The sequence below is a fragment of the Hypanus sabinus genome, chromosome 14 (genome assembly GCF_030144855.1).
Source record: "Hypanus sabinus isolate sHypSab1 chromosome 14, sHypSab1.hap1, whole genome shotgun sequence".
NCBI classification, from domain to species: Eukaryota; Metazoa; Chordata; class Chondrichthyes; order Myliobatiformes; family Dasyatidae; genus Hypanus; species Hypanus sabinus.
Window position 1 is genome coordinate 97,883,856 of NC_082719.1, and position 18,637 is coordinate 97,902,492.

At 42.6% G+C, this 18,637-nt stretch overlaps 1 protein-coding gene across 2 annotated transcripts in view; it reads right to left on the minus strand.

Annotated features, from left to right (window-relative positions):
- LOC132405011 (WD repeat-containing protein 7) overlaps window positions 1-18,180 on the minus strand; it is a 574,145-nt gene extending 555,965 nt beyond the window's left edge. For both annotated transcript variants that reach the window (XM_059989685.1, XM_059989684.1), the window contains exons 1-2: window positions 18,046-18,180; window positions 962-1,070 (exon numbers count right to left, since the gene is read on the minus strand). The gene's annotated coding sequence lies outside the window, so the exon portion shown is untranslated. The remainder of the gene's footprint in view (window positions 1-961; window positions 1,071-18,045) is intronic.
- Between the last annotated feature and the right edge of the window lie 457 nt (window positions 18,181-18,637).

Here is an 18,637-nt window from a genome sequence, read left to right on the forward strand (position 1 = left end):
GTCATTGTGCGGGTCGTTGTTGAGTTTTGGCACAGGGGACAATTGAATAAGAAGGAGCAGGACAAGTAGACCTGCATCTCCTACCGTTTTTGAAATAAAGACAGTCAAGAGGAGGGTGATGATGATAATATCTTGAAGGATAACAGAATTTTCAGTGCTTTAAAATAATAACTGTTACTATTAAAAAAGCTGTATTTTATTCATTTAATTTTCAGTGTTTTAAAAGTCATTTCAATAAATAGCTAAATACCATGGGACTTCAAAGACAGATATTTTGTTGTAATGCATTTGTTCATTTTCAATTGAAATTAAAGCACATGTTTTCTACATATCCCATGATATTTTATTTTCTCTTATGAGGTGTGTTACCAAAACACTCCGTCCATCTGCTCCTGGTCCGGCCCCCCTGTCAAATTTTAGAACCCTTTGTGGCCCTCAAGTCAAAAAGTTTGCCCACCCCTGGCCTAGCACCAACTGTCATTCTCCAGTCCAAGTCACTTAGGTCACATTTTTTTCCAATTCCAATTTTTGATCTGAACAAAAACTGAAACTCTTGACCATGTCTGCATTGAATTTTATGCATTGAATTGCTGCCACAGTAGATATTGGCATTGTAGGAGTATCTAATAAAGTGGCCATTGAATGTAATAGCCCGCTAACAACCTGAACACATATAGTTGCCCTTTGAGCTCACATTCCAGAGAGGATTCAGTTCAGTTTACAAGGCTGTATTTCACTGTATTTGAGGTGAAAATATATCTGATATCCAACAGCATATTTTCCATTACTTTAATTGGGCACGTAATATCAGAATCACTTTATCATTTTCCACAGAAAACAGGAACTTACTCAAGTTGTTCAGTAAGGTCTGTTAATGCCTTCACATTGTCATATGCAATATAGCAGAATCTGATACAGAAACGCAAGCATACAGAGTCTTATGCAAATTGTTTTCACTTACTTGATTTCAATGTCCTTATACTTAAATTCTGTCAAAATTCAGCGAGCGCTGGCAAAAGGAACAGAGGACATACACTACTGACCAGCATTCAAGTAAGTGGACTAATTTCCTACAGAAATAAAATGAGTAAAATTCAGTATTTACTTCAAAATCAATCCTGACATGTACCATATCAAAAGAACAACTTCAAAAAAAAAGGCATAAATTTACATTAACTGATGCTCAATCTCACCCAATAGAACAAATTATCCAAGATCAAGCCAAAAGAAAAGAATTTAAAAAAGGCACAATATTGCAAATTCAGGGCCACAAATTTTTAAAAAGTCAAAATTAAGAGGACACAGAGCCATAAAACACAAGCAACAACTATTTAAAATACTCAGTCATACAAGTGAAAAGAAAAGTGAAAGATTTAAAAAGTTGAAAGTAAATTTATTATTAAAGAACACATCACCATTTACAACCCCAAGATTCATTTTCTTGCAGGCATTCTCAGTACAAAAAATAAATACAATAGAATCAATGAAAAAACTATGCAGAAAGAATGACATCCAACCAATTTGCAAAAGACACTGTGCAAATACAAAAATATTTAAATTAATTAAAAAATAGAAGACAGACAAATACTGAGAACATGAGTTGTAGAATGCGTGAAAGTGAGCTCAAAGGTTGTGTTCAACAATCAATTCAGAGGTGTCTGGTTCAGAAGTCTGACTGTTCCTGAACCTGGTGGTGTGAGACTGAAGGCTCCTCTACCTCCTTTCTGATGGGAGCAGTGAGAAGACAGCATGACATGGAAGGTGGTGGTCCTGAAAATGGATGCTGCTTTCTTGCGACAACGCTCTCTGTAGATGTGCTCAGTGATGGGGAAGGCTTTTCTTCTGATGGACTGGGCTCTATCCACCATTTTTTCATTCTTGAACACTGGTGCTTTCATACCAGGTTGCTATGCAACCTGATAGGATACTGTCCAATGTGTATTCATAGAAATTCGTCTAAGTTTTAGTTCTAAGAAAGTAAAGGTGCTGCTGAGCCACCTTTGAAATGGCACTTGTGGTCCCAGAACAGATCCCCTGATATGATAATGCTCAGGAATTTAAAGTTACTGACCCTCTCCACCTCTAATCCCCAAATGAACACTGGCTAACGGACCTCCAGTTTCTTCCTCCTGTACTTTCATTTTGCTGACATTGAGGGAGAGGTTGTTATTGAGGCAGCACTCAACCAGATTTTCAGTCTCCCTACTATATGCCGGTTTTTTGCCTTTGATTCAGCAAACAATGGTGTTGTCAGCAATCTTAAATATAGCATTGGATCAGAAGACCATAAGGAAGCGGAATTAGGCCATTTGACTCATCGAGTCTGCTACACTTACATCATGGTTAATTTATTATCCCTCTCAACCCCATTCTTCTGCTTTCTCCCCATAACCTTAGTACCCTTACTTATCAAAAAATGGTCAATCACTGCTTTAAATATACCAAAAGGCCTGCCCTCCATCTACAGCATTGAATTTCACAAGTTCACTGACATCCGGCTAAAGAAATTCACCCTCATTTCTGTTCTAAAGGGACGTCCTTCTATTCTGAAGGTGCGCCCTTTGGTCCTAGACTATCCCACTATTGGAAACATCCTCTCCACATCCACTATCTTGGCTTTACAATATTTGATAGATTTCAATGAGATCTCCCATTCATTCTCCTAAGCTTCACTGAGTACAGGACTGATGAGGAATTGAGGATATAAAAAAATAATTTTGAACCCATGTAACCTCTGGCTAAAAGAATAATTGGGACTGAATTGGAATTTTTTAACTGAAGTAAACTCTGTCTTCAGCAGTTAGCTAAAACCAGCTTATACTAGTTCTCCATTGGTTTGCAGAGAGGCATTGAGAGTTTGATAACATTGTACCCTCCTTTGAGTAGGGGAGGAAGACTCAACAATAAGGACAGGAATGAACATCCATCTGTAATTAAGTCAGGGCCTAACAAAGGGAATAACTGGTAAGGACTGGACAGCACATCCATCTGTAATTAAGTCCTGATCCAGCAGACTCTCTTATCTGTAACTAAGTTTCACACCAACAGACTTGGTGGGCGAATCAGTTCAAATAACATCTTGCAACAGTAACGTATGGGACTTACTATGTATAAATATACGGCTGTAACCAGACAGAGTGGGCCCACTTGTCGGGTGGTGACAGTACTTAGGTGCCTTCCCTTTGACAATTGGGTCTCAATCTCCTGCAGGAGGGTGTGCAATATACTGATGTAATTATAAGAAGCTGGTCTCCCAAGTTTTATTCAGATTCGACTTTAACACCCGAACCATCAAACACTCTTCATACATTAACCCATTCATTTCCAAGATCATTCTCATGAACCTCCTCTGCACCTTTTCCAATGCCAGCACATCTTTTCTTAGATACGAGTCCCAAAACTGCTCACAATGCTACAAGTGCAGTCTGACCAATGCCTTATAAAGCCTTAGCATTAACATATATTGCTCTTAACATATATTCTAGTCCTCTTGAAATGAATGCTAAATTTGCAATTGCCTTCCTTACTAACTTTTAAGGAATCTTGCACAAGCAAAAATAAATCTTCCAGATCGATAGCTTTTCAGCAAAAAGACAACATGAAGAGGATAGCAACAGTATCCAAGAAGAGACCACCATTAACAATCAACTAACAGGGGCACAGAAAATAAGTCAGCTGGGTAGCATTTTAATGGAAGTGAACAGGAGGCAGGAAAAACTGGCAAGATTAATTCAGGAAGCTCACATGGAGAATGGAAGAGAAACTGAAGAAAGATATCGGTACTCAGAATGTGGCAACATAGATCCGTGGAGATGCCATCCCAACGCACTACTGAAATGCATGGAAAAAAAAACTAAGGAAAAAAAGCAGCAGTTTGAACACAGCAAAATAGTCAATACACAATAGACTGCAGATGCTAGAACTTGGCGCAGTGTTAAATAATATTTTATAATAATTGGATAATCTAGTTTATGAAGATGCTTGAGAAATATTTCCTAGCAATATGTCCCCTACCCTTCTTTCAAATTGTGCCAAAGAATCTTTTATCTACATCCAAAAGAGCAGAGTGGACCCTGATTTAACGATTTACAGAAAAGGCAGCAATCCAGTGTTTCACTGCTTGATACTTCTGTGCTCAAGCAGGAATTCAACCTAAAATCTTTTAAGAGACAGCATTGCCACAAGCTGACTCACAGCTGATACTGCAAAGGCAAGTGAAAAGAAAGATTTTAGAAGTTTGCAATAAATATTAGACAGAACAGTTTATTGATGAAACAAATTATTTTTTCAATAATCGATTATTAAATAATGCATTAATCAGCCAAGAGGTATAGAAGATGGATCAGCAAACATCATCTGGGACAGTGTTGCAAGCATTTAGTCTAAATTCTGCAGATATAAACACCCTATTAATTATTTGAATCAATTCCAAGGGATTGTATAACCTTGATTTCAAAAAGGTACAAATTTAAAAATGGTCAATGTGGACATATTAAGGAGACACCATGTCTCTTCAGAGATTGGAGGTACAGAGAGTCAGCAACTTTAAATTCCCTGACATTATCATTTCAGAAGATCTGTCCTGGGTTCAACATGCAAGCAGCATTAGAAAGAAGGCATGGCAGCCTCTGCTTGCTTAGAAGTTTGCAAACATTCAGCATATTATCTAAAGCAGTGGGAAATATCATAAGGGTATCATGGTCTGGTTTGGAAACAACAATGCCTTTCAACAGAAAAGCCTACAAAAAGTAGTTGATACAGCCCAGTCCATCACAGGTAAAGCCCTCTCATCACTGAGCACATTGACAAGGGACGCTGTCACAGGAAAGCAGCATCCATCTTCAAGGATGCTCACCATCCAGGCCTTGCTCCCTTCTCTCTATTGCCAATGGGATGGAGGTACAGGAGCCTCAGGACCCACACTATCAGGCTCAGGAACAGTTATTGCACATGTGTGGATAACATCACTCATCCCAACACTGAACTGGTTCCACAACCTATAGATTCACTTTCAAGGACTTTAATAACTCATGTTCTCAATATTCATTGCTTATTTATTATTATTTTGTATTTTTCTTATTTTTTGTATTTGCACAGATTGTTGTCTTTTGCACATTGGCTGTTCTCCCATCTGTGTTGTTTACAATTTTTCATTGATTCTGTTGTGTCTTCAGATGATTTTGTAATTGGAGGTCTGTTACCAGTTGAGCTGCACAGGATTCAGTGCACAGATGGATTTAAATGTAGAGGATATGAGCACAACCAGTAACTGCTAAAAGGAATAAGGTACGGGAGCAGAATTAGGCTATTTGGCCCATCAAATCTACTCTGCCATTCCATCATAGCTATTTTATTATCCCTCTTGACAACATTTGCCTGCTTTCACCCCATAATCTTTGAAACCCTTACTAATCAAGAACATATCTAACACTGCTTTAAACATATCCAATGGCCTCCGCAACATGCCCTTGATGAATTCCACAGATTTATCATCTTCTAGATAAAGAAATTCTTCCTCATCTCTGTTCTATAGGGATTCTGAGGTTGTGGCACTTTGGTCCTACACTCCCCCACTATTGAAAACATCCTCTTCATGTCGACATCCTTTCTTAGATAAGGGGTCTAAGACTAGAGTCACAGAGAAGTGCAGCACAGAAACAGGCACTTTAGCCCCACTAGTTCATGCCAAAACCATTTAAACTGTCTACTCCCATCGACCTACACCAGGACCACTACCCTCCAAAATCCTACCATCCATGTACTCATCCAAATTTCTCATACACATTGAAATCGAGCTCACATGCACCAACTAGGTCGGCTGGCAGTTCCACACTCTCATGACCCTCTGAGTGAAGAGATTTACCCTCATGTTCCCCTTAAACTTCTCACCTTTCACTCTTAGCCCATGACCTCTGGCTGTAGTCCCACCCAACCTCGGCGGAAAAAGCATGCTTGCATTTACCCTACCAATGAATTATGGACCTGTATTCCCAGATCCCTTTATTCTACCACACTCATCAGTACCCTACTGTTCACTGTGTAAGACCTACCCCAGTTGGTCCTACTGAAGTGCACCTACTGAACCGCAGTTGGTCCTACTGAACTCACTTATCTGCATTAAATTCCATCTACTATTTTTCAGCCCAATTTTCCAGTTGATACAGATCCCTCTGCAAGCCCTAATAGCCTTCCTCACTGTCCACTACACACCCAATCTTGGTGTCATCTGCAAATTTGCTGATCCATTTAACCACGCGCATCTAGATTATTGTTAGAGATATTGAACAACAAAGAACCCAGCACCAATCCCTGCAGCACACCACTAGTCACAGGCCTCCAGTCAGAGAAGCAACCCTCTACTACTACTCTCTGGATTCTCCCACAAAGGCAATGTCTAATCCAATTTACTATCCCATCCTGAATGCCCAGTGACTGAACCTTTTTGACCAGCCTCCCAAGTAGGACCTTGTCAAATGCCTTATCGAAGTTCACATAGACAACATCCACTGGCTTGCCCTCAAACTTTCTTGATAACTTCCTCAAAAAACTCTATGAGATTGGTTAGACATGACCTACCACACACAAAGCAATGCTGACTATACTTAATCAATCCATATCTATCCAAATACCTATATATCCAGTCCCTTAGAATACCTTCCAATAACTTTTCTATGATTGCTACCAGTGCCCTGTGCCAGTGAGGCCAGAACTAGGAAGATAATACAGTATAACACATGGCTAAAGAGTTGGTACAGGCGAGAGGGCATAAGATTTTTGGATCATTGGGCTCTCTCTCAGGTAAGGTGGGACCTGTCCAGAAGAGACGGTTTGCAGCTGAACTGGAGAGAGACTAAAATCCTAGTGGGAGGTTGGTTAATGTTGTACGGCAGGGTTTACTCTAGAGTTGCAGGGGGATGAGAACCAGAGTGCCAGAACAGTTGGTGGCAAGCTTGTGGAGGCAGTTGTTAAGACCACAAAATCAAGAATCAAAAGGTTGAGCATGGTGCAACCAGAGTCCTGAGCTGCATGTATTTCTTCCTCTTCTTTTTTTTTAACCATCAGACGGCACCCGTGGGGGTAACATTGTCGAAATTGTTGAACGAAGTACCCACTGAGCCAAAGCTGACGGCAGCTGCATGTTTTTCAATGCAAGAAGTATCGTTGGAAAAGTGGATGAGCTCAGGGCTTAGATCAGCACTCAGAATTATGACATTGTAGCCATTAGTGAGACGTGGTTGCAGGACCTTAAGACCATAAGACAAAGGAGCAGAAGTCGGCCATTTGGCCCATCAAGTCTGCTCCACCATTTCATGATGAGCTGATCCAATCTCCCCTTTAGTCCCATTCCCCTACCTTCTCGCCATAACCTTTGATGCCCTGACTACTCAGATACCTATCAATCTCTGCCTTAAATACACCCAATGACTTGGCCTCCACTGCCACCCGTGGGAACAAATTCCATAGATTCACCACCTTCTGGCTAAAATTTTTTTTTTTGCATCTCTGTTCTGAATGGGCGCCCTGCAGTCCTCAAGTCATGTCCTCTCGTACTAGATTCCCCCAACACGGGGAACAACTTTGCCACATCCACTCCGTCCATGCCTTTTAACATTCGAAATGTTTCTATGAGGTCCCCCCTCATTCTTCTAAACTCCAAGGAGTACAGTCCAAGAGCGGTCAAATGTTCCTCATATGTTAACCCTCTCATTCCTGGAATCATTCTAGTGAATCTTCTCTGAACCCTTTCCAATGTCAGCACATCCTTTCTTAAATAAGGAGCCCAAAACTGCACACAGTATTCCAAGTGAGGGCTTACCAGTGCTTTATAAAGCCTCAACATCACATCCCTGCTCCTATACTCTATTCCTCTAGAAATGAATGCCAACATTGCATTCGCCTTCTTTACCATCAACTCAACCTGGAGGTTAACTTTAAGGGTATCCTGCACGAGGACTCCCAAGTCCCGTTGCATCTCAGAACTTTGAATTCTCTCCCTATTTAAATAATAGTCTGTCTGTTTATTTCTTCTGCCAAAGTGCATGACTGTACACTTTACAACACTGTAATTCATTTGCCATTTCTTTGCCCATTCCTCCAATCTATCCAAGTCTCTCTGCAGACTCTCTGTTTCCTCAGCACTACAAGCCACTCCACTTATCTTTGTACCATCAACAAACTTAGCCACAAAGCCATCTATTCCATAATCCAAATCATTGATATACAATGTAAAAAGAAGCGGCCCCAACACGGACCCCTGTGGAACACCACTGGTAACTGGCAGCCAACCAGAATGGGATCCTTTTATTACCACTCTCTGTTTCTTGCCAGTCAACCAACGCTCTACCCACGTATGTAACTTTCCTGTAATTCCATGGGCTCTTATCTTGTTTAGCAGCCTCATGTGCAGCACCATGTCAAAGGCCTTCTGAAAATCCAAATACACAACACCCACTGCATCTCCCTTGTCTAGCCTACTTGTAATTTCCTCAAAAAAAACTGCACTAGGTTTGTCAGGCAGGATTTTCCTTTAAGGAAACCATGCTGAGTTCTGCTATCTTGTCATATGCCTTCAGGTACTCCATAACTTCATCCTTGACAATCGACTCCAACAACTTCCCAACCATCAATGTCAAGCCAACAGGTCTACAAATTCCTTTTTACCTCCTTGCCCCCTTTTTAAATAGCAGAGTGACATTTGCAATCTTCCAGTCCACCGGAACCAAGCCAAAATCTATCAACTTTTGAAAGATCATTGCTAATGCCTCCGCAATCTCCATTGCTACTTCCTTCAGAACACGAGGGTGCATTCCATCTGGTCCAGGAGATTTATCTGCCCTTAGACTATTCAGCTTTCCGAGTACTTTCTCTGTTGTAATTGCGACTGCGCATATTTCTTTTCTCTGACACCCTTGAATGTCCGGTATATTGCTGATGTCTTCCTCAGTGAAGACTGATGCAAAATACTCGTTCAGTTCCTCTGCCATCTCCTTATCTCCCATTACAATTTCTCCAGCATCATTTTCTATTGGTCCTATTATCTACTCTCACCTGTCTTTTACTCTTTATATACTTGAAAACGCTTTTAGTATCCTCTTTGATATTATTTGCTAGCTTCCTTTCATAGTTCATCTTTTCCCTCTTAATGACCTTCTTAGTTTCCTTTTGTAATCTTTTAAAAACTTCCCAATCCCCTGTCTTCCCATTAATTTTTGCTTCCTTGTATGCCCTCTGCTTTGCTTTTACTTTGGCTTTGACTTCTCGTCAGCCACAGTTGCATCCTTTTTCCATTCAAAAATTTCTTCTTCTTTGGAATATATCTGTTTTGCACCTTCCTTACTTCTCGCATAAACTTCAGCCACTGCTGCTCTGCTATCGTTCCCGCTAGTGGCCCTTTCCAGTCAACCTTGGCCAGTTCCTCTCTCATGCCACTGTAATTTCCTTTATTTCACTGAAATACTGACTTCTCTTTCGGCTTCGGATTTCGACTTCTCTTTCTCAAATTTCACAGTGAACTCAATCATATTGTGAAAGCAGCATCCTAAGGGTTCCTTCACTTCCATCTCTCTAATCACCTCTGGTTCATTACACAATACCCAATCCAGTACAGCCGATCCCCTAGTGGGCTCAACTACTAACTGTTCTAAAAAGCCATCTCATAGACATTCTACAAATTCTCTCTCTTCAGATCCAGTGCCGACCTGATTTTCCCAATCCACTCGCATGTTAAAATCCCCTACAATTATCACAACACTGCCCTTCTGGCAGGAGGGGCAGGACCGGCAGCTCAATATTCTAGGATTCCATTGTTTTAGATGTGACAGAGCAGGAGGGATTAAAGATGTTACTAGTCAGGAAAATGGCACAGCAGTGTTCCGTGAGGACAGACTGGAGAACTTGACTAGTGTGGTGTTATGGGTGGATCTGAAATAAAAGGAAGGCATGATCATGTTAATGGGGCTATATTACAGACCACCCAACAGTCCTAGGGATTTAAAGGAACAAATTTGTAAAGAAGCTGTAGATTGCTGCAAGAATCCTTAACCCCAGTTCCCGGCCTTCTCCCCGTAACCTTTGATGCCATGTCCAATCTGCCTTAAATACACCCAACGACGTGGCCTCCACAGCTGCATGGGGCAACAAATTCCACAAATTCACCACCCTCTGGCTAAAGAAATTTCACCACATCTCTGTTTTAAAACGCCACCCCTCTATCCTGAGGCTGTGTCCTCTTGTCCTAGACTCTCCCACCATGGGAAATTTTCTTACCACATCTACTCAGTCTAGGCCTTTCAACATTCGAAAGTTTTCAATGAGACCCAGAGCCATCAAACGTTACTCATAAAATAACCTTTTCATTCCAGGAATCATCCTTGTGAACCTCCTTTGGGCCCTCTCCAATACCAGCACATCTCTTCTAAGATAAGGAACCCTAAACTGTTCACAATACTGAAGGAAAAGCCTCACCAGTGCCTTATAAAGCCTCAGCATCACATCCCTGCTCTTGTACTCCAGACCTCTTGAAATGAATACTAACATGGCATTTGCCTTCCTCACCACCGACTCAACCTGCAAGTTAACCTTCAGGGTGCTCTGCACAAGGACTCCCGTCCCTCTGCATCTCAGATTCCTGGATTTGCTGCCCATTTAGAAAATATTCTGCACAATTTTGAGAGTATGAATATTGTATGCATATGTCAGAATAAAAGGTAAAGATGGCAAGTGCAGGGAACATTCCTGATTAAGAGTGTAAAGGTGGTGGATAGCAGGTATAGGCTAGTAGGAACAAATGAGGTGCTTATTGAATATAACAAATGCAAGAAAACACTTAAGAAAGTCAGGAATGCTAAACGAAGGCATGAAGTTGCTCTAGCAGGCAAGGTGAACGAGAATCTGAAGAGATATTGCAGATACGTTAAGAGCAAAAGGATAATAAAAATTGGTTCTCTGGAAGACTGAGGAGCCAAAAGTTGGAGATCTTCAATGAATACTTTGTACCTGTATTTACTCAGGAGGTAGATACAGAGTCTATAGAAGTGAGGAAACGTGGCATCAACGTCATGGGTCCTGTCCAGATTACAGAGGAGGAGGTGTTTGCTTCCGTCAGATCAGGGTGGATACATCCCCAGAACCTGACAAGGTGTTTGCTTGTACCCTGTGGGAGGCATGGGAGGCAAGTGCAGAGATTGCTGGAGTCCCTGCAGAATTATTTAAAATATCCTTAGAGACAGGAGAGATACCAGAGAATTGGAGGATAGCCAATGTTGCTCTGCTGTTCAAAAATTGCTCTAAACATGAACTGGAAATTATAGGCTGATGAATCTGACATCAGTCAGAAGATCCTGCCCTTTATCACCTAACTCCCTGAACTACCTATGGCAAACAGGGAACTCTGCACTGGCTCCTTAACCACTTTCCCCTTCCTGTCACACAGTTTCCTATGTCCTGCACCTTCAGTGTAACTTTATGTCCTATCTATCACCCCTTCAGCCTCCCAAATGATCCAGAGTTTATCCAGTTCCAACTCCTTAATGCAGTAGTGGGAATTTATCCCTACTACACCCCCCACCGCCAACTGGGACAACATTTACTGAGGCTGTGGGAAGTATAGACAGAATTCATGGAGGGGAGACTGGTTCCTGGGGTGTGCTGAGCTCTGTTCACAACTCTGCAGATTCCTGTGATCACGTGCAGAGCAGTTGCTGTACCAACATTATATAGTTGCAAGAAAAAGTTTGTGAACCCTTTGCAATTACCTGGGTTTCTGCATTAATTACTCATGAAATGTGGTCTGATCCTCATCCAAGTCACAATAATAGACAAACTCAATCTGCCTAAACTAATAACACACAAACAATTGTACATCTTCTCCTCAATACTGAGTACACCATTTAAATGTCAATTGCATCAGGGCTAAAAGTGAAGGAGGAATATAACCAGTGCAAAGAGGTGAGACGTGAGACTGGAAGAGTTTAACCTGACATTGAACTCCACTTTTCTCTCCACACATGCTGACTTGCAAACTTCATCTTATTTCAGTTTTTATTCCTAATTTCCCAAATCAATACTAATTTGTTTTCATAAAACAACGAAGGAAACAAACTGATAAATGGGAGCAAACATGAGGAAATCTGCAGATGCTGGAAATTCAAACAACACACACAAAATGCTGGTAGAACACAGCAGGCCAGGCAGCATCTATAGGGAGAAGTGCTGTCGACGTTTTGGGCCGAGACCCTTCATCAGGACAAATAAATGGGATATCATTTTTACCTCTGAGCAATGTGACAGAATTTGATAGAAGGGTGAGATAGTAATATTGAAGGACAGCACATGGCACAGCAGTTCACACAATGTTTTACAACACCAGTGACAAGTTCAGAGTTCAATTTCCACCATTATCGGTAAGGAGGCTGGACGCTCCCCCTCTGATTGCATGGCTTTTCCATGGGTGCTCTGTTTTTCTCTCACATTCCACCAACACATACAGTTTTGGTTTAGGGTACTGTCGACATGCTCTATTGGTGCCAGAAGTGTGGTGACACTTACAGTCTGCCCATCACAATCCTTGCTGATTTAATTTGTTACGTACCCCGTAACTGGGTGTCTGACCAGCAGAGAAAGAAGAATCTGTTGGAGTCTGGTGGTACCAAAACTAAAGGTGTTTATTAGTAAACTACACAATACAGTATCAAAAATGCAAATATACATATAAAACAAGTTAGCAGTAATAAACTTAAAAGTGTAGGAATAATAATAAGCAATAATAAACAAGCTCGATCGATGTCTAGGGGTAAATGAATTGTCATAGTAAAGTATAAAGTTCAGTTCAGTTCATACATGCTGAGGTAGTTATGGTTGTTGTGTTGTAATCGTTGGAGAGAGAGAGCAAGAGATTAGGCAGCTGCAGCAGGAAAACCTTCTGTGGCTTTCTTAACCCATCATGTCATTGTGGCCATTCAGTTATGACCCTTCTGTTCTTCAGCTAGACCGTTCTTCTGTGGTGGACTCGTCACTCTGGCATGAGTAGGCACACACACACAAGTCCCCACCGGCCCTGCTGTCACACTGTGAGCTTTACTGACCGATCTCTTGATTCGATCTCCGAAACCCCCACCTTTCTGTGGGTTCACAACACTCAGTCAGTGTCCACTGGTGTGTCTGAAGGGTGTCTCTCCAGACCTGTCTTTTATCCCTACTAACAGGGTCTCAGCTATCCATCAACTCTGAATGACTGTGTCCATCAAATCAGGCCACTCCTGAGGAACATTAACAAGCAAAGTAAAGTCCTTGTAGTGAAAGGTCAATAATCCAGGAAGAGTCAAAATACAATAGATCAACAGTCTCTCTCTCCCTCTTATCTGCAGCAGATGTTCTTGCCTGGGCTTCATCTCTCTCTCTCTCTCTCTCTCTCTCTCTCTCTCTCTCTCTCTCTCTGTAGCAGCATAGCAACAGCAATAGTTCATAGTTCTCGGGGGTGGGGGGGGAATGGTTAACTCTGCACCCCATTTCCATCAGGTCTGTTCATCACTCATAACAAATTTGACACAAAACAATGCTTTTCACCGTTTGTTTCGACGTACATGTGACAAAGTTAATCTTAAATTTTCTTGGGAGGAAACTCACTGTCAGAGAGAACGTATAAACTCCACTCATAAAACACTGGATGTCACGATTAAACCTGGGTTACTAAAGCTGTGAACCAGCAGTGAAAAGCTTGGAGGATGTTTCCATTAACAGAAGAGTCTAGGACCAGAAGGCACAGCCTCATAATAGAAGGACACCCCTTTAGAACAGAGCTAAGGAAGAATTTCTCTAACCAGAGGATGGTAAATCTGTGTAATTCATTGCCACAGACAGTTGGAGGACAAGTCACTAAATATATTTAAAGAAAAGGTTGATAGATTCTTGATTAGTAAGGGAGTCAAAGGATACCAGAGAAAGAAGGAGAAAGGGGTTGAGAGAAATGGTCTCTGTCACAGAGAGATAAAAATGAGCCGTGATGGAATGGCAGACTCAATAAGCTGAATTGCCCTAAATTCTGCTCCAACGTCTTATGGTCTTTTAATTAAAGGCCCCACCCACCCACCAACAAACTTTGCCTGAAAGCATACAGTTGGCCCTCCTTATCCACGAGTTCCGCATGTGTGAATTCAACCAACTGCGTATCGAGAAAACCCGGAAGATCTCTTCCAGCACTTGTTGTTCAAGCATTATTCACTTTGCGTCTCATTTGCTCGCTGCTTGTGTTGTGAGCGAGGGGAACATGTAGAGTTATTTTTCTTGCAAATATTCCCTAAACATTACAGTATAACAACTATTTACATAGCATTTACATTGTATTAGGTATTATAAGTAATCTAGAGATGATTTTGCAGGGCAACAAACAATCTGCAAGAAAAACTTAGCTTATCAAGTTAATTCTGATCAAAATGCAAACTAAACTTATTATCAAAGTATATATATCAACATATACAACCCTTACATTCATTTCTTGCAGACATTCACAGTAAATACAAAGAAACAAAATAATAATAAATAAATAAGCAATAAATATTGGGAACATGAGATGAAGAGTCCTTAAAATTGAGTCTATAGGTTGTGGGAACATTTCAGTGATGAAGCAAGTGAAGTTATCCCTTCTGGTTTACAAGCCTGATGACTGAGAGTTAATAAGAGTTCCTGAACCTGGTGGTGTCAGTCCTGAGGCTCCTGTACCTTCTTCCTGATGGCAGCAGTGAGAAGAGAGCATGACCTGAGTGGTGGGGATCTCTGATGGTGGATGCTGCTTTCCTGCGACAGTATTCCATGTAGATGTGCTTAATGGTTGGGAGGACTTTACCTGTAATACACCAGGCTGAAACCACTAACTTCTGTAGGCTCTTACATTCTTGAGCAATGGTATTTCCATACCAGGCAGTGATGCAACCAGCAGGTATATGAACCACCACTCATCTATAGAAGTTCATCAAAGTTTTTAGATGACGTGTTTAATCTTCACAAACTTTGAAGTAGAGGTGCTACCATACTTTCATTGTCATGGCACTTAAGTGCTTGGCCCAGGACAGATCCTTTGAAGTGATAACACTGAGGAATCTACAGTTGCTGACCCTCTCCATCTGAAGACTGGCTCAAGGACCTCCGGTTTCCACTATTGTCAATAATCAGCTCCTTGTTCTTGCTGACATTGAGTAAGAGGCTATTGTTGTGGCACCGCTCAGTCATATTTTCAATCTCCCATCTATATGCTGATACATCACCACCTTTGATTCAGCCAATGACAGTGGTGTTGTCAACAAACTTAAATATGGCATTGGACCTGTGCTTGGTCTCATAGTCAAACAGAGTACAGTAGAGGGCTAAACACACAGCCTCATGATGCACCAGTGCTGATGGAGATTATGGAGGAGATGTTGTTGCCAATCCAAACTGACTGAGGTCTACAAGTGAGGAAAGCCAGGATTCAAATACAGAAGATATTGTGGTCTACGTCTTGGAGCTTATTGATCTATGGGATGAAAAGAATTGTCAATGATTCCAGTTGAAACTCTGCATCACATTACTTGACCTAAAACATGGACATTTCATTTCCTCCCATAGTTGCTGCTTGATCTACTATGACCTACTGAGTTCTTCCATGATTCCAGCATCTGCAGTCTTTTGTATTTCCACTTTCAGTTTTCTGATCTTCACTTCTCAAAACTGAGCTTCTCCAATTCTAGCCCCTTGAATATCTGTGAATTTAAAGGCAGCGAGGAAGTCCACCTCTCCTACAAATGACCAGATGCTGTGTCTCACCGTGGCCAATGTGAGAAAAACCCTGTGCAGGGTCAAACCACAGAAGGCTGCTGGACCAGAAATACTCCTGGTAGAGTGCTCAGAGGATGTGCAGACCAGCTAGCAGATATTCTCACTGACATCTTCAACATCTCCCTGAGCAGCACCACCGTTCCAATGTCCTTCAAAGCCGCCACCATCGTCCCCAAGCTGATGTGTCCTGCCTAAATGACTACCGTCCCATTGCACTCACATCCATCATCATGAAGTGTTTCGAGAGGCTCGTCATGAGGCATATCAAGACCCTGCTGCTCCCCTCACTGAACCCCCTGCAGTTAGCATACCATCCCAACCGCTCAACAGATGACGCCATTGCCATCACCCTCCACCTGGACAAAAAAGATACATACGTTCAGATGCTGTTCATAGACTTCAGTTCAGCATTCAACACAATCATCCCTCAGAAACTGATTGGAAAGCTGCGCCTACTGGGCCTGAACACTCCCTCTGCAACTGGATCCTAGACTTCCTGACTGGGAGACCTCAGTCAGTCCGGATCGGGAGCCGCATCTGCAACACCATCACACTGAGCATGGGGACCCCCCAGGGCTGTGTGCTCAGTCCACTGCTGTTCACTCTCCTGACACACGACTGTGCTGCAACACACAGCTTGAACCATATCATCAAGTTCGCCAATGACACGACCGTGGTGGGTCTCATCAGAAAGAAGGACGAGTCAGCATACAGAGAGGAGGTGCAGCGGCTAACGGACTGGTGCAGAGTCAACAACCTCTCTCAGAAGATGAACAAAACAAGAGATGACTGTTGACTTCAGGAGGGCATGGAGCAACCACTCCCCGCTGAACATCGACGGCTCCTCAGTAGAGATCATTAAGAGCACCAAATTTCTTGGTGTTCACTTGGCAGGGAATCTCACCCGGTCCCTCAACACCAGCTCCATAGCAAAGAAAGCCCAGCAGCATCTCTACTTTCTGCAAAGGCTGGAGAAAGGCCATCTCCCCCCCCCCCACCCCGCCCATCCTCATCACATTCTACAGGGGTTGTATTGAGAGCATCCTAAGAAACTGCATCACTGCCTGGTTCAGAAATTGCACCATCCTGGATTGCAAGACCCACTGAGGTCAGCTGAGAAAGTCATCAGGGTCTCTCTTCCCGCCATCACAGACACTTATACTACACGCTGCATCCGCAAAGAGCATTATGAAGGACCCCACGCACCCCTCATACAAACTCTTCTCCATCCTGCCACCTGGGAAAAGGCACCGAAGCATTCGGCTCTCTCAACCAAACTACGTAACAATTTCTTTCCCCAAGCTATCAGACTCCTCAATACCCAGAGCCTGGACTGACACCTTACTGCCCTATTGTCCTGTTTATTATTTATTGTAATGCCTGCATTGTTTTATGCACTTTATGCAGTCCTGGGTAGGTCTGTAGTCTAGTGTAGTTTTTTTTTCTCTGTGTTGTTTTCACATAGTTCAGTCTAGTTTTTGTACTGTTTCATGTAACACCATGGTCCTGAAAAATGTTATCTCATTTTTACTATGTACTGTACCAGCAGTTATGATCGAAATGACAATAAAAAGTGACTTGACTTGACCTGATATTTCTTTGGCAGATTCTCTAAGTTCTCTTCATTTAAAACTGACCAAAGCTGTGTCTCAGAGGCAAATTTAGCCAGATAATGATCAACTATGAAATATGAAACAACTTGTCTGAAGCTACTACGTGAATAGGCATTACATAAGCCGTTACTGAGTCTTATGAAGTCTTAGCGTTTTTAAGACGGGATCAGTTAAACCAGAGCACAGACCTACCTACTAAACGGAATGCCAAGTAGAGTAGTTATGAGAGGGGGCGAAAAACTGTAGTTTTTGAGTGAAAGCTCATATTTGTGAGCTTTGACTTCATTTTAAACGTGCAAAACCTACTGCCCACAATAAACTCTGACATCTGATTTTTTTTTGATTTTGAGTCAATCCCGCGGTAATCAGCGTTGACAGTCATAAAGGACACAGTACAGCGCTAAATTGTAAACATTTTCCATGAATTAAACCACATAAAAAAGAAATGTACATTGATTAGGAGTAACAATATTTCAAAACATTGCGGTTCCTTCCATTGCAGTCCAGGCCTGATTTAAAGCCCAGCTCCACCATCGCCTTATCGGAAATAACACAGAACACACAGTTTATAAACACCTTGGGTCGGGGTCACTCGGCTCCACTTTGATGTGACTGGTTGACTCACCTGCTGGATACTTCCTCCCAGTTTCCTTCATGGCCCGGCTCACTCAGCTCTCCGGTCCCTCGCTGGGTCACCAGCAGCAGCCGCACTCACTCCGCGGAGCTGCTGCTGCCTGTCGCAGCCTGGCACCGGTCTCCTTCCCTATAGCCTCCCTCTGCAGCGCCCCCTGCAGACTCCGCGCACAGTTACCCTACAGACACCTCCCACTGCTCTCCCTACAGACTCCTCCCACAGCTCCCCCTACAGACCTCCCACAGCTCCCCTACAGACTCCTCCCACAGCTCCCCCTACAGACTCCTCCCACAGCTCCCCCTACAGACTCCTCCCACAGCTCCCCCTAAAGACCTCCCACAGCTCCCCTACAGACACCTCCCACTGCTCTCCCTACAGACTCCTCCCACAGCTCCCCCTACAGACCTCCCACAGCTCCCCTACAGACTCCTCCCACAGCTCCCCCTACAGACTCCTCCCACAGCTCCCCCTACAGACCTCCCACAGCTCCCCTACAGACTCCTCCCACAGCTCTCCTACAGACTCCTCCCACAGCTCACCCGACAGACTCCTCCCACAGCTCCCCTACAGACACCTGCCACTG